The sequence below is a fragment of the Theropithecus gelada genome, chromosome 7a (genome assembly GCF_003255815.1).
Source record: "Theropithecus gelada isolate Dixy chromosome 7a, Tgel_1.0, whole genome shotgun sequence".
Classification (NCBI taxonomy): domain Eukaryota; kingdom Metazoa; phylum Chordata; class Mammalia; order Primates; family Cercopithecidae; genus Theropithecus; species Theropithecus gelada.
Genome location: NC_037674.1, coordinates 29,244,820 through 29,257,584, shown reverse-complemented (window position 1 = coordinate 29,257,584; position 12,765 = coordinate 29,244,820). Strand labels below are relative to the sequence as shown.

The window sequence follows — 12,765 nt, the reverse complement described above, 5'->3', positions numbered from 1 at the left end:
AGATTATGTGTTAGGATCCAGGTCTATTTCTCCCAAGGCAAATAATCCATATAGGAGGTTAACTTACTTTCCCAGTGATTTCTACTACCTTCCAAGCCAAATAAAATAAAATTTGAAATACCCAGACAGCCATTCCTCATTCCTAACAATGTGTTATTTAACCAACCAGGAAATGCCTATTTATCTAAAATATCTGTTTATCAATTTCAAATAATTAGGAAATGAAATGAAGACCTATTATGTTAAACATAGTTTAATATTTTATACTGTAGGAAGCACTAAAGAGAAATCTTAAGAATCTTTCATGTCATCATAATGTATATCATTATTGCGCAGTATTGCAGACAAAAGATAAGCCAATCTATAAGTAGTATCCTCACCTGTAAATATCTATTATAGTTATCCTTCTTCTAAAGCTATTACCATAAATTAGTTAATTGTTCATTAATGTTTGAATTCCAGATAAATAGGATTTCAGAGTGTCTCTCCACTATGGTTGAGATTGGTTGGTTTTATCACTCAGTTTCACAGACATATAGTAACAAATTTATTTGCATTAACATATGAACAGGCTTTGGTTTTTTGCCCATTTTCATCTGATGTTAAGTAGTACAGTAAATTATCTGTCCTCTAAGAGTTTTAGATAACTAAGAGATTAAGTTCACAATGAAAAGTGAGACAATATGTGACTGAACTGAGAAGCAATTGAAAAACAGACATTCAGAAACTGTAACTACTTTAATAAGTACTTTCTTGGTGCTGTATAATTTTTAAAAAACATATCTAGTGTTTTATAATCTTAATTACATTTGGAATTTTTTTCATATCTGGTGTACTTATCAAATTTTCAGAATTCTAAGAAATGTCTTATTCATTCTCATAGAAGGATTCTGTATATTCCTAAAACAACAATCAACAAATAATATCTTGCTGGTAGGGCCTGAGTTACAGAGAAGTGGAATCAACTATAAGAGAAATTCATCAAGGCTTATAGTGTCAAGTGTCTTAAGAGAAAGGTAATATGAAATCTAGAAACAAAAGGAAAACTTACAAAGCTAGGCTCAAGTTGTCTCTCAACAGATTCTAGAGTTGACCCCACATTTTGTCTCTCCCAATTGGCATTCCTTCCCCCTTTCAAGTTCAAAGAAAGACTTCAAGACATATTTTGCTTAGACTTTTTGTTCACTCTTTGAGACATTTTCTTCCAACATAAAATATCACAAGTGAGTGTACTTGTCTATAATGAGGCACACTGCCTCCTATCTTGAAATAGATAGATGCTCTAAGAATTTCCTCAAGAAAACTTAAAAAAGAGATCATTGGGGATTCCTCCCTGGATTTCTTTCCATAATCGTGGCTATTGAAAAATCCATTGGGAGCTAGATGTCATCAAGCAGGACCCACAGTAGTAGAGAAAACAACATAAACACGTTAAATGTGCTCAGGAGGGAGGTGAATGAAAGTTGAGATTATCAGCTGGAGTCAAAATGGGAAGATTTAGACCAAAGGACGAGAGGAAGGATATGGGATATAGACCCAGTGACGAACGTATTATTACTACAAAAACCAAACAGATGAAAGTAGTAGTCTCAGAACCCCCTGATCAATAAGAGGAAGACAAACGCCATAGTGAGTTGCCATTGACCTGTAATGTCACATGGTTATGACATCAGGTAGGCAGCTCCCCTACTAATAAAAATCCGTATTCCACTGCTCTCATAGCTATACCTCTTCTGCCTTTCAGTGGTTGTGTTCATGAGCTACGTGGACACTAGATCCTGACATTCATGTTCACCACAATTACTACTGAAGTCAGGAGCCTGAAGAGTAAGAATAAATTAGCGTTGCTGGTCAGACTCTAGTCTCTCTTCTTGTTCCCAGGAGCATTTTACAGTGGTAGACACTTCATGAAACCCACATCAGCTGTACTATAGAAAGTCAAGAAAAAGACAAAAGACCCCATCAAAAAGTGGGCAAAGAATATGAACAGACACTTCTCAAAAGAAGACATTTACACAGCCAACAATCATATGAAAGAAATCTCAACATCACTGATCATCAGAAAAATGCAAATCGAAACCACTATGAGATACCATCTCATGCCAGTCAGAATGGTGATTATTAAAAAGTCAGAAAACAATAGATGCTGGTGAGGCTGTGAAAAAACAGGAACGCTTTTACACTATTGGTGGGAATGTAAATTAGTTCAACCATTGTGGAAAACAGCGTGGCGATTACTCAAGGATCTGGAGCCAGAAATCCCATTTGACCCAGCAATCCAATTACTGGGTATATACCAAAGGAATATAAAGCATTCTACTATAAAGACACATGCACACACATATGTTTAGTGCAGCATTATTTATAATAGCAAAGACATGGACCCAATCCAAATCTCCATCAATGATAGACTGGATAAAGGAAATGTGGCACATATACACCATTGAATACTATGCAGCCATAAAAAAGTATGAGTTCATGTACTTTGCAGGGACATGGATGAAGCTGGAAACCATCATTCTCAGCAAAGTTACACACGAACAGAAAACCAAACACCACATGTTCTCACTCATAAGTGGGAGCTAAACATTGAGAACACATGGACATAGAGAGGGGAACAACATACACCAGGGCCTGTTGGAGAGTGGGGATTAAGGGGAGGGAACTTAGAGGACGGGTCAATAGGTGCAGCGAACCACCATGCACACGTATACCTATGTAACAAACCTGCATGTTCTACCCATGTATTCCCGTGTTTTGTTTTTTTTTTTAGAAGAAATAAAGAATTAAAAAAAAAAAAAAAAGGCAATAAGATTTGCTGCCATAACACTATGGAAAATGCATATAAACCTATATTAGAATCTTGGAGTGACTGATTTAACCAGAAATAGCTGTCCAAAGAACCCCAATTTGCCATAAATGTGCTGATAAAGTCATTACCATTTTAGGACACAGCAGAGGTTTCAGTTTCCTTCTGAAGTGAATTATTTTTCTTGTTATTTCCAACTTTGCATACCATACTCTTCTTCCCTTACCAGTCTTTTTGTCTAATAATATATACATTTCAAATATAAGAGCAAATATTTACTGAGCATTTATCTTCAATACACAGATAATGACAAATTCACAGCCAGTGTTCACTGAGGAGTTCCTTTATATTATTTAACTTAATCCTCCTGTAAACTCTGTGAAGCAATGGTCTTTATAGTGTCATTATTTTCTAGTTGAGAATTCAGATGCAGAAATTTTAAGTAACTTGCCAAAGTTTGCACAAACACTGTACTTAGGGGATTTATTCTCTAGCTAAGGCTTTTAGAAAGTAACATGCAAAAATATAGGTTTTAACTGCAATCCAAGACCAAAGAAGAAATCTCATAAGAGAGTATATGATGCATTAGTAAATTAATCAGACAAATCATTTACTACTGTGGAATTGTATAAAATATCAGTATCTGGAAACTGTATAATCTGTTTAATTGGGGCAGAGATTGGTTGGATAAGGAAATAGAAAAAGAGATAAAGCTGGACAGGCAGTCAGATCTGGTTGTAAAATATATTGTGCCATACTAAGTATTTAAGGCTTTAGTTTAGAAACAATATAGTGTCCTTGAAAATTTTTGACCAGGGAGTGACATATGTCACGTTCCAAGCATTTTTAGGATCATGAATCTGGCAGTAGTATGCAGAACAGATGCTTAGAGAAAAGGATCATACAGAAAAAACAATTGGAAGATTCAAGCAGTATTCTAGGCATAAAGTTATGAGAACTTGAACTAGGGTGGTGTTAATAGGAAGATAACAGAAGACATGGTTGGAGACCATGTGTTAAAGAGAAAACAAGAGTAATTGAATATGAGCCATGAGAGAGGATAAGGCAGTGAGGATGATTTGAGAGTTGGGTCTGAGAAACTGAAGCAATCAGGAAGAGGAGCTGCTTGAGAGACCCAGAGTTGAATTTCTTGACTTTTGAGACAAGTTAGTGGAAATCCTGTCAAAGAGGTAATAGAGGCCACTTAAGAAATTCAGGTCTCCAAGACAAAAAGTAGAAAGAGAGGATCAGGAATGTTCCCACTCAAGGCTAAATGGAGAATGAAAGTAAATATGGGAGGCATTTTTTTTACTTTGCTGTATTTATTTATCAAGCATTACATTTATTATTTTTAAAAATATGCTCTTCAACCACTCACCAATAATACTGTGGCAACTTCTTGTGTAATTAAGCAAAATCTTCTAATTTTAGGGATTATTTTGTAAGAAGAATCAAATATTAACTTTTACATATATGAAGTTATCCATATATTTTGCCTCCTACCAATCAACCCTCTTTGAAAGTGAAAAGGAAATACAAATTTTCCTTAGGTTTGAGAAGCTTCACAGTTAAATTTCCCCTTCAGCCATGAGAGCTCCCTACCGCCCTCCTTTGTCAAACATATTCTCATCGGGTGTGCCAGTTCAGAGAGGAAGACACTGGAGAGAGTCAATCTATTCCGGTAACTAAGTAGAGTAGGTACATATACTTTACTTTTAAAAGCATTGTTCCATAAATGACTCTTAAAAAGTTAGCAGCTATGTATCCTAATGCTATTTGTTTCTTGTTAACGAAGTAGCAGTATTCAACATCTATCACAGCTACAGCAAATATTTTATGAGTCACAGTTAAGAGTCTATACAAAACATGCAGTTCCATGGATTATAATTAAGCCAATACTTCTGCTTAGTTGTCTGAAGGAAAACAAGTTGACAAATTTCTTACTCAATTCTAAAACCATGAACACGACCAAACCTCTAGCCTCTCAGGAGAAGCAAGTCAGAGTCAAGTAATTCTGTAGCTACATTTCAAATGGAGTCAAACCTGCAGAGTCTGCACGATGCAGCTTCTATAGAATCTCTGAGTCGGGGAACTAGAGTGGATCTTCATGAACATCTAACCAGTCTAACAGACAACCAAGGCTTACAAAGAAAATGATGGCCTAAGTTTCCCCAGTCAATGGGTGACTGAGCTAGGATTTGATTAATTACAGTATTTTCGATGAGATAGGAAAAAACACTGGACTCTTGTTGGAATGTGTCATTCATTCTCTAGCTTTACCTCACTGGTAATTTTTACTTAAGATTTATCATTAATAAGCAAAGCAACTATTTAGACTTTTTCAGTTGTGTGCCACTTAACAATGACATGATTCAAAACACAACCCTTCTTCCTCCAGTTATTCTGGGACCACATCAACAGTGTCTCCTCTCAGAAACGTGCCTCAGGGAATGTGCCTAAGCCATTAGTTCTTCCCACCTATAAAATAGAAATAGCCACCCACTCTGTCCAATCACTCCTCTTTTTCTTTTATATTTTACATGCTTGGAGAAGCTACTTCTAGAATAAATAATTTCAACTTATAAAACACATGAAGCAAAATATTTTCATGCAAAACACTTTTTCTCCATCAAAAAAACATATTGCACCCGGATTCTCAAGAACCAGAAGGCTCAGAAACAAAGTATGTTTTATCCTGAACACAGGACTTGGGCCAACAAAAATTGGTTGTTGGGAGCAAAAGACAGGCTGAAGATGGGATTGTGAAAATGTAGGGAGAAAAGAAAATACTTGAAAGGGAAGCCCATCTTTTATAATTACTTTTTACAAATACTTTGAAATCTCTGAGGACAATTTATAATGTTGAGTTCCTATCTTTCTATCTAGCATTTATTTCTACAAAATATTTTAACTCTTTATATAGGAAGAGTAATATAAAACTTTCTTCCATATCAAGATTATAATTAATTTCTCTATGCTGAGGCTAAAACATACAATATAACTAGGATATAAAGAGATGATAAACATTTATGCCTACTGCATCACAACCATTTTGACAAAAGATGGAGAAACAATTCAGTGTGTCTTCTTGTCTACTTCTCCTTTGGAGGACTTTTGACCTAGAGGTTAGAATATTTATTCCTGTCTCCCTTCCTATGCCTTAAAAGACGATGAGTGAAACAAACACTGCTGTGGCATCCATTATCTCTGTAGAGATTATAGAACTGGTGACCAGTCTTTTGCATGATCAAAAACTACAGATTGAGAGGGCTATTAATAAATCCTTTTTTTTAAGCTAGAAGAAAGTTGGAGCCTAGTGATCCAACCACAGACAACTGAAGATTCAGAAAGGATTTGTAATAACAACAGAAATACAAATTTAATACCCTGAATTTGCAATTTTTTGCTACAGTTATTCTAAATGCATATTGCCAAAAGAATGGATATTAGGTACAAACTATGACCTATTTAGAAAGTGGCTTTCTAGCTATAAAAGTGTATTTCAGAAACAAACTTGGCATGTATTTAAAACTCTGAAAATTTCTAGCTGAAAAGCAGGATTATTTTTCTTGGGTGACAAAGTGATTCTAATGTCTTCAAAAATTCTAGAGAATGCCCTTCTGTAGTAAAGGACTATGGGATGGAAAGAATGAATAACAGAAATGTGTATGTTGAAACTGGAAGACAATGTACAGGTGGCATAATACTTCAGAGAAGTTATGGCAGGGTTTATGCATTGCATTAGCTGAAAAGGTTAACAGAAATGAAAGTGCCTAGAGAATTGGAGAAAAGATATCATCATACCAAAAGTGTCTGATATTAAAAAACAGAGGTTTGCCCTAAATCGGCAAAGACAATGAAGTACATTCTCTTCTGCACTGACCTTCCTCCCAATCCCACTTCAGCCCCAACATACATTTGGTGTGTTTTGTCTTTAAAAGGGGAATCACTACAATTATCATGCGTTTCCAATGACCCATGGGCTTTTAAGCAACTAGTTCTGTGCACCACATACTATATTGCTTCATATTTAAAGACTAGCAACCATAGCAAGTTATTATATGGCCTGGAAAGGAAAACAGTTTACTTTATTAACGACAAGCACATGAAAAGTGATTTCTCTAGGCTTCACCAACAGTTTACCTCATATTTCACCTGGGCATGAATTTACCTAGCACATAGTGATGATCTCTGGAAGGAGTTTCCAGATTTCTTTCACTGAAGTCTAACAACAAATTATTGAATGCTAGGAAATAAACCCATACCTATTATCCACCTTCAAATTCTACTGAAAAAACATTGGCAATTCTACCGAAATTACTTTCTCAACAAAATTCCCTTATAGTTTGAAAATACAACTTTGTAAATTAGAGTTTCAAATATTCTTTTAGATAATCTTTTATCAGTTTATTAGTTGAAAAAATATTTAATGGTTTCAGTAAGATTACTGCTATAGTGTTTCACCTACAGACATCATAAGCTTCTTTATACAAGATGTCAACATAGAAGAAACACAGAATGTTTTTCACTCCCTGCTAACAAACATAAACTTAATACTTTGCTCATCTTCTAAATCACTCCTCTTGTCTCAAGAATTGCCTGTACTTACTCACCATATTTTGACATTGTTGTTGTTATAGTAATGTGTGGAATTTTCAAACAAATGATTTTCTCATTTTGTTTACGGCCTAAGTGCTCCAGATCGCTACCATTTGGCAAAAATGAAGTTTATAGTTTTCAAAGAGCAGAGTGGTGATTTACTTTACAGTAAGCATAAATGACAATTTAAAGCCCACTTACCTCTATTACATTTGAACTTTTTAATCATAAGTGGGAACAACAATAATTAAAAGCCACGGTCCTAGTTGACATTAACTCTGTGTTAACACTAAAAAATCTATTAAATATTTTATATATACAAAAATGTAGCACTTACTCATTCTCAATTCTCCCCTCCAGAAAATTTCATTTAATATAAACATATGTACATTTAATTTATTGACAATTTAACCCACTTTGATGAAAAGTATTGATGAGCAAAAGGTGGTAAGATAATTTTCTAAAAAGCATTGTTTTTTTATTAATTTCAAAATTACATAAACTTACAATCTTAGCTTCTTGAAGAAATGCAGAGTATTTTAAAACTAATCTTTATACGTATTACCCACCCCCAAACCTCTTTCATTTTTTTGCTTAAAAGCCTTACAAGGAAAATTGATTTTTAAGTTTTGTCATCTCTGTCTAGGTACTAAAGACAGCCAACATTACTATTGTTGTATATCTGTCTTTATCTTGATGATACAAGTATATCGATGATGTAATTGCAGAAGTTAGAGTTTACTCATGCTGTTGGACCAAAGAGATTTTTTTAGACTGCCTCCTTGAGCACCATAGAACAGTTGTAAAACAGAACCAAGCACACAATTTAAGCAATTCATCTCTTGAAAGTAAATCTACAGGATCTTCTTCTTGAGGAACTGATGAAGAGCTAGAAATAAAAAAATCATTGGTAAAGCTTCATCTGCTTCAGACTGGATGCTGAGCTGGAAAAACACTTGGGTGACACACTATTTTTTTGACATCTTGGCTTTTAACCCTTTCCTAGAAGCCTTCAACTTTTGTTCTCTGTTGGGCTCGATTTTTTTCTTCCAAAATTCCAAGGGATTATGGAATATCCCAGCCTTTCGTCTCAACCCTATTTGTCCCTATGTACATATTCTCCTGAAAGTTGACTGGAAACTAAGCAATCATTTATCATTCTGAATTTTTTTTTTTGAAAAAGCAATGACTGAGAAGTCATGATGCTCCACAGAATCATGTACATTATAAAAACAGGAGAGCCGAGATTTTACAAATGCATCTACTACGCTAAGAGAACCCCATGGTTGCGATTCCCAAGTGCAAACAAAAAGAAGGGACAAGAAAATGCAGACACAAAATCGCATGCAGATGAAGCAGTGCATGCAGCGGAGGAAAGACCATACCTGAGGGGTTCTCCTTTAAAAAAAAATGTGCACGCCAGCTAGGTTGTTCCTCTCCTCCTTTTGGAGTATATGTGTTTTCCTTTTAGGAACACCACTTGCGATTGTGTTTCTAGTCTCGTTTCCTTTATTCAGTCACAAATAGTTAGAGCAGGAGTGGAAGCTGCGTCCCAGGGATCCGACTCGTGCAATCAGGCGTGCCTTGGTCTGCAACGGTGTCTGTTCTTTTCTTGTCAATTCTATCGCGCTCCCCGGGTAGCCTCCGAAGCAATTCTACAACTTAGCTGCTGGCAAGAAACTGCCTTTCACTCTTCTCACTGCCAAATACCTTCCGCAGCTCATTTCTCATCTCTTTCTCCCAGAAAGCAAAATGGGATCTCTCCCGTGTGTTGACGAGCGCCCAGGCTCATCAACAATTGAGGGTGAGGAGCAGCTGGGCTGAGTGCGTGCTGGGAACTTCACACATCGCCGGCTGCGGCTGAGGCTTTTCTGAATGCAGCACCGACACTGCGATCCCCAGCCTCCTCCACCAAGAGCGCCCGGGCTCCCTCTTCTGCCGCCGTAGCTGCACGGAGCAGCTCCGAGAGGGTGAGCCACAGCCCCTGCTCACAGGAGACGCACTGTAACCACTGCCAGGTGTGGCCTTCACCACCGCACTAACAACTAACTGTGTGGGACACAGCTTCATCGCTGGGAGACGCCTGGATGCCAGAGCTTCCTCAGCCTATCTTTCCTGTCTCGCTGGATGATGACCTAGGAGACAGTCATGGCCAATTCTGCTAGTGGAATAGCGTGGATAATACCAAATTACCCATACTATTCAACAATGACTGTTTTAGATGTACTTGGCTGTACTTGGAATTATGATAGTATACCGCACACCGTATCATTCCCTATTAGCCACCAAATGCAGCTAACAGGACCCCGTATTTAAATAGAGGGGATACTGACATCCCATCCCAGTTGGTTTTTCCTCCTATTTTTGTGGAAAACCATTTGAAGGTGATTCCTGAACAATTTGAATTAATGACACATGCATAAATCAAAGTCAGGAAGGATGGGTAACTTATAGTGATACAAAGGTTTTTCTTCTCACTTAGGAATAATGTCTTTTCATTTGATGTTAACATGTTAAAGATCTGGCTGGGAATTGAATGGACTTGCTTTTCTCTTTTAGTTTTGCTGAGTAGAGGAGGCGGGGGGAGTAACAGTTCTCACTTTCCATCAATAAAGCATTTTCAATCCTCTAATCCTCCTGTTGAAACAAATAAAAAAGTACTGAATCTTAAAATAGAGCCTTAAAGCAGCTCGAGGCCTGGAATAATTTGGAGGTTTTAAGCTACATCTGTTCTACTGCTTACTTAAAATTTTACTTTTCTTTGCTTTTTAGAAAATGGAAGGATATTTCCAGGACTGAAGAACGTCAACTAGCAGCTGTGGTTAAACAGTATAAAAAGCATATATACAGATTTGTATGGCATTTTTCAGTACATGGAGGGATGAATATGTCTTAACTGATATTAGACTTGACTCCACCTAAATATTCAATAATAATAGTTGACATCAAAATAAACAGTTAAACCGGATATAGCATATTTTGGCAAAACTTGCGGCAAAACATATTTCACCTACCATATGTGACAACCGATAAATAACCTCTCCATGATGTTTAAAAACGTGTCCCCAAATGTGACACAATATATATGCTGGATACTAGCAGCTGAGCCCTCCCCATTCCCAGCTACCAGCCTCACCTTTAATTCAGAGCAGCGCAGCTTCCCTTACCTGCTGCTTAAGTGACTGTTAATGGACCTGAGCAGCTGCTCAAGGTCTAATGATCTGCATCAGGGGCAAGTACCAGGGCAATCTTATTCCTGCGTTCACTCCTCACTGGAGTGGCCGGCAGGACAAAGCTCTGCTGCCCCCGGGTGTAAGGACTGGAGAGTAGCACAGGAAAACCAGTTAGACCTAAAAGTACCTGACTTGACCTTTTTTTATACAGAAAAACTCAGGCTAGCCAATACACTATTTTGAAGAATGAGTTTTAATACACAGAGAAAAGAACACCTATTCACTGAATCGTTTTTCATTTTTTTTGGTGTGAAATAACCACTCCAAAGTGCAGAAACAGTGGTCAGCTGAGAGACCCTAGCACCCAGAATAAGGTAAATGTGCATACATCTTCAGTACATTTGGATCTAATGTCAGTGATGTACATGCTTAAACCCACAGAAGGAAATAAATGAAAGATGATTCTAGCCATGAGTGATCTATAAAACATGCATGTAGAAAAATTAGCCGGGCATGGTGGCGGGTGCCCGTAATCCCAGCTACTCAGGAGGCTGAGGCAGTAGAATCATTTGAACCTGGGAGGCGGAGGTTGCAGTGAGCCAAGATCGCGCCATTGCACCCCAGCCTGGGCAACATAGCAAGACTAAAAAAAAGAAAAAAAAAGAAAAAGAAGAAAAGAAATGTATGTAGTGCCATGAAGAGTTGTGAAAATATTGCTCTAATTCAAATACTCTCATAGAGGAAATGAATCACATCAGGGGTGGTAATCATTAGTTTTTATTGGAAAGAAGAAATAATGTTTCATGAATGCTTCAATGCCAGTATATGTGTTTTAATGAATGCAGTGCTAAGCTCTAATAATCAGGATTCTGGTCATATATTTCAAAATGGAAATTGTTTATATCTCTGTAAGTTGCAGGAATCATGTATCTGAGGGACACTGACTTCTAACAAAATATGTTGCTGTTAGAGTGGCAGAGCTTTATGACTTTATTGACCTCCAGGGACATCAAAATCCCTAGTAGAAATTTTTTGGCTTTTGACGACTAGTTTTCACTACTGAGTACCTGATTTGAATAATGTATAATTACAATGATGAGATTACAACAGTAAGAGCCATGTTCTTGTCAGTAAGATGCATTCTGTTTCTGCAGAGCTTTCCACAGTCTGGAATTAATAACATTAAACAACAGGGTAAGAAGTAATTTCTACTTATACACTCACCCCATCCACAGGTACATGCCTCAAAACTTACAGACGGATGGATTAAATAATAAGATCATTTCTCCTCCAAATGCTTCAGCAGTCATTTCAGAAAAAGTAAAACCTCTAGGGTACCATTCACCTCTCATACCCCAAGACATGAGCTGAGCCAGATCATTTGTCTCGTTTATGGTTCAAGTGGAAGAAGAGCAAGGAACCTGGGTCACTGGTTATTTTTTAGAACAATAGCGGTGAAGCTTGACTAAACCAAAAGAATCAAGTAAAGGGGTCATTGTCGTAGAATTCTGTTATGGCCTGTATATCTGGCTTTAAGCAATAGAGGAATCCTTGTAAGAGCATAAACCAATCCTGTGTGCATGGAATTGTATTTGCAGTTTTTTAGAAAATCTTAATCTTTATTTTAGGGAATTGGTAATCAACCATTGAACCTCACTATTAATTTTTTAAAAAACAAAACTCTGACCAATCATTGGCTCTCTGTTCCCAGGCAAATGGATTGGCTAAATGGATTAGTTGTCAGATAATGGCAGAGAAAAACATGATTATGTTTAAAATAGCAAGTTAGCATTTCTAGTTCTATATAAGTAAATAATGAATAGGAGAACAAATATTTGGAAGTAAACCATCTTACGCAATTTGGAAAGATGGGCCTAGCATAGATTACACGGTAGTAAAACACACGTTAAATTCTGTTCTTAAATGAAAGCTTTCCATTAAATTATGGGTCACTTTAAAATGGCACTTTTGAGTAGAACTGACAGTGTGTAACTTTGGAGACTAGGTCACACGAGGTACTGCCACTTCCTCTTTGCCCACTCTCTATTGGTTTGCTCACTCTGGAGGAAGTTAGTTGCCATGTCATGAGGATCCTCAAGCAGCCTAGGGGAAAGTCCACATGGCAAGGAACTAAGGACTCCTGCCAACAGCCAGACACAAACTGTGACCTCCTGCCAACAGTCA

At 37.0% G+C, this 12,765-nt stretch overlaps 1 protein-coding gene across 1 annotated transcript in view; it reads right to left on the bottom strand.

Moving 5' to 3' along the window:
* The window catches only part of UNC13C (unc-13 homolog C), a 690,142-nt gene extending 680,597 nt beyond the window's left edge, over positions 1 to 9,545 (bottom strand). The window contains exon 1 of the mRNA XM_025390112.1: positions 8,794 to 9,545. The gene's annotated coding sequence lies outside the window, so the exon portion shown is untranslated. The remainder of the gene's footprint in view (positions 1 to 8,793) is intronic.
* Between the last annotated feature and the right edge of the window lie 3,220 nt (positions 9,546 to 12,765).